Below are 4,609 nucleotides of genomic sequence, written 5' to 3' on the forward strand. Positions count from 1 at the left end.
GGGTTGGTGTAAGGGGGAATATGGGGTTGGGGGGGGACGCCACATGCCCACTAGTGCATGCATTTGGACAAGAGCCATGGGTGGTGGCAGAAGCCGTCCTGGTCCTGGTCCCATCCAAAGGCACGTTAGCAGGCCAGGCTGGACTGGGCCTGTGCTCTGTACACAGACCGTAGGTGAGGCAGCATTTCAGTGGGTGCAGCCCAGCTGGGTGCTAGCACGAGGTGTGTGGGGTGTGGGGAAATGTGGGGGTTGTGGAGGAAAAGGTGTGTGGCAGGCCCCACTCAAGTTCCCTTAACCCCCCACACCCATCCACACCCATAAACTCCCCCACCTCCATGTCCCTAATTTACCTGGGACAGCACCCAGGTCCCAGTCACACCACAGCCTTGCCCCACTTCTGCTTACACCACTATGCTAAGGGTGTATACCCTGTCTCCTGGGGCAGCCGAAGCACCATAGAGACACTCTGGCCAGATACTAGAGCATTTCTCTGGAGGACATGCCTCCAGTTTGCCTTGGGGCACAGTCCTGGACCATGCCTTGCCCTGCTTTTTTCTGCGAGTTTTTTTAATATATACCTATATTTCCAGGTATCAAATTTAGAGCCCGTGCTGCAAATATGCAGCACAGGAACATTTTTTTGTTCCCAGCATGCCTCTTGCAACATCTCAACTGCTTTGAGAGGCTGCAAGAAGTATGTGCATGCTTGTCTGGTTGTGCCCATTGATTTTTAACTGAGTTCTCTATATAAGGACTACAAAGAGAGCAAAGAAAGCCATATCTTATATGTCAAAACATTTAGGGATAAAATGAGAATTGCAAAACATAAAATTGAGTTAGGTCTTACAAAGCACATCAAGAAAGGCTCTTCAGCCATGTAAATAAAAAGAACGGGGATCAAAATGGGACCACTATATAGTGAATATGGAGTAAAGATTAGGTTAAATACATGTATGGAACACACCCTAAATGAATACTTTTCCTCATTTTTCAATAAAGAGTATGATGTTGAATATAGTACAAAAGCAGGTAGCTAATTGAAATGAAGGTCATGAAATGGGAAATTATCTCTATTTAGAAGAAAGCAAAATTCAGATTTCTTAATGTGCTTCAGTTGAAGGGGGACTGGATAATGGGCACATGAAATTCAGGATCAGTGCAGGTATGTTTAACAGATCTATCTATTTAGACATGATTTTGGTAAGTTAGGGGCATGCCATCTTCGTGGAGAATAGCAAAAACATAGAAAGCATATAAGAGTGACATAAGTTCCTCATAGTCTGACTTCAACAAAGTGTAGAACTCACAGCAAATTCTGAAGAAAAGAGGTATTAAAACATGGGGGTAAACAGAATACAATGAAACCTGAGTTTACCAGGTTGGGTTACCAGACTAACTTAATAATTTTCTCTGATTTTCTACACAAAGGAAACATAATAGATCTCAGTTGTCTAGACTTCAGTAAATTATTACATATGGGAAACATGGGAAATTATTAGTTGATCTGGAGAAGTTGGAGATTAGCTGAAGTACTGTAACAATGGAAAAGAACTGTCTGAAAGTCAAATCTCCAACAGGTAATGTTCAAAGGGGTCATATAAAGAGAGGCATTTTCCTCAGGCTGAAGAAGGTCCAAAGCCCCAGAAGCCAGGGCTGGTAGAGTCAGCAGGAAGGTGGATCACTGGCAGGGTATAGCTAGATGGGAGGATAAGACACTTGACTGCTCCTTTTTGTTCTGTCTCCAAACTTATGATCATTTTGGGGGGTCATTATGGTCATATTATGGGGAACTTACTAGCACAGTTCCTTGAGGACTGTTTTTGGGACCCATCTTGTCTAATATTTCAAACACAAAACCAAATATTTTGCAGAAAAATAGAAGTGTACTGATGAACTTTGCTGATGAAACCAAGTGAGGAGTTATTATCAATGCAGAGGAGGATCAGCATATTATACCGAAAGAATTGGTTGACCTTGAGAACACAGTCATGTAAACGGGATGCAAATGCAAGGCCATGTACTGAAGGACTAGTAGGGAAAATTTCTTCTGTAAACTGGACACCGGTTTGTAAATAAAAGAGGAAGGGAAATATCTGTGTGCGCTAATTGATCAGAAGGTGACTATGAGCTACCAGTGTGGTATGACTGGGAAAGAAAGAAACATGATTCTAGAATGTATCGATCAATGCATTTTTTGGCAGAGATGGGGAAGTATTAGTGCCACTGTACAAGGCCCCTGGTAGAGTCAGCAGGAAGGTGGATCTCTAAAAACACGGGCAGGTTATAGCCAGATGGGAGTGTAAGAAACTTGACTGCTCCTTTTTGTTTCATCTCCAAACTTATGGTCATTTTTTGCTTCTTTTCTCCTACATAATAAATCCTTGTTGCTTTGTCTCCTTTTTGATTGCCTACGTTAAGAGTAATACCTGAGTGAGTGATATTCCAGGCTAGCCCATTTTAAGGAAAAGAGGAGCTAACATTTCTTTTACAACCCAAAGGGGAAGCCATGGCAAAGATGCCATTGTGAGGTCCAGTGTAAAACAGTGGACCTGGGACTTGCGGGGAGCTGGGACTTGTGGGATAACTTCATAAAGTTATCCTAGGGAAATCACAGTCAGTTCTTTGGGACAAGCAGCGAGATAGCAGAGAGAAACCTTCAGGCATCCCATAAACAGGTTTGTGACAGCTTAATCTTGAATGGCCTTAATTTCTGGTGTTATGTCCATCTCAGTTTATGAAGAAGTTGCCTCAAATAACAAACAACCCTGTATCAAAGGTATCAAAATATATCAAAAACCAAATGGTCCAGAGAGTTGGAGTTAGCCCTTTGTGAAGTTATCAATGCTCTGGTCTAAACTAGACTGGCAAGAATTGGCCATACCCAGATGTTGGAAGAAATTGCACTTGTTACCATGCTAGAGCCATTTTTCTGCTCCCCAAACCCTGGAGAACATTGTAATTCAAGCAAGAAATATACCAAGCCAAAAGTTTATGTAGCCAGGTAACTAATATTTGCAGATGCTGTGTGGGAGTGTTGCAATGTTATTCCACTATTTGACATATTTATTAAATATTTTGCTTTAGGCAACATTCAGATGAACACTAGAATTACAATAAGATAAAGGTAAAAAAAACCCACCAACCATCTTTGGGTTTACAATTTGTCTGTACAATTTTAAGACTTCTGAGGAAAAGCCATAAACTCAATAGAATGCAATGAAGCTGCCAAAGACATTTAAAAAAGGAAGAAAATATAGAAAATTAACATGACATCTTTTCCCTCCAATATTTCTCACATGAAAGATCCCCTCTCATGTGGGAAACAGTTGGAGTGACTGGACCTGGTGCACTGTTATTCCTTCCCTTTTACTGCTATTTGCACTAGTGTGTGGAAAGAATCTGCAACCCTTAAGATTGGTAACATTTTGCACCCACTTTGCATCAATGTAAAACACTACATAAGGCAGGACAATGGTGAATTGAGCAAAATGTCTCTAATCCCACGTGGATGTGGATGTGGATGCAAAATGAGAGCTCCTCAAGGAGACTTTTAACCGCTTGCACAGTTATGGATAGGCCAGACTTATTTTTTGTCCCAGGCCTCCCAGAATATAAGAGCTGATGATGATTAGCATGGAAAGTATCCCTTAACATCCGTATAGAAGGCATAGTAGGAAAGGTATGGCACACTTCAGGCCCTAAGCTTCAGGCCACAAGCTTCAGAGCTTCAGGTCCCAAACATGTAAGTGATGACTATACAATTATATCCTTATGATAGATGATTACATCCTTATGATAGGGTCAGACCCTATCATATTGTATGTCTCTGTATCCAGTGGCTATTATTTCATGTAGATGTGAATGAAAAGATGCTCCGCACCAGTCCAATGCAGCTAGAGAGCTTGTGCTTTTAGGAAAAGCCATCAATGCAAGCAGTCCCTTCCCAGCAACAGAAGGTAGATGATTAAAGCCATATTTTGTGCGGTGATGCCAGCTTGTATTTTAACCAAAATGTCACTGATCCAGCAGCAGCATGCTGCCAGAGAAGACAAGATGCCAAAAGGAATGTTTAAATATGATAGTATGACTATAAGGTACGTGAAAGCAGAATGGGTGTCCAGTAGGGCTGTGCGAAGCTTCGGTCCCTGATTCAATTTGGCCCAGGTCGGTGGCTGAATCTCTGAATCTGAATCAAATCAGAGGACCCTTTAATCTCTTTGAATCGAATCGCAACCCTCCCAATCGATTTGGAAGATTCAGAAAGATTCAGAGATTCAGACATAGACACAGCTTAAAATGTTTTTTCTACATACCTCTAGGTAGCAGGGTGCTGCAATGCTGGGGTGCATGGAGTGTCCCACAGAATTACGGAGGGCTCCCCAGCGCGCTCAGCAGCAGACCCAGAAGTAGACCAAAAGTAGTTCCAGTCCACTTCTGGGTCTGCCAGGGAGCGCACTGCCCCCCGCCCCGCCATGTCCCCCCGGCTCGATGACTAGTGCCTCCTGGGTGTAGGGGGGCACCCAGGGTTCCCCCACGGCCGATTGCAGAGCCAGGGTTGGGGGGGAGGAGTGCACTCCCTGGCAGACCTGGAAGTGGACTAGAAGTGCTT

This window comes from Crocodylus siamensis, chromosome 2, assembly GCF_052110815.1.
Source record: "Crocodylus siamensis isolate JL-2025a chromosome 2, ASM5211081v1, whole genome shotgun sequence".
NCBI classification, from domain to species: Eukaryota; Metazoa; Chordata; order Crocodylia; family Crocodylidae; genus Crocodylus; species Crocodylus siamensis.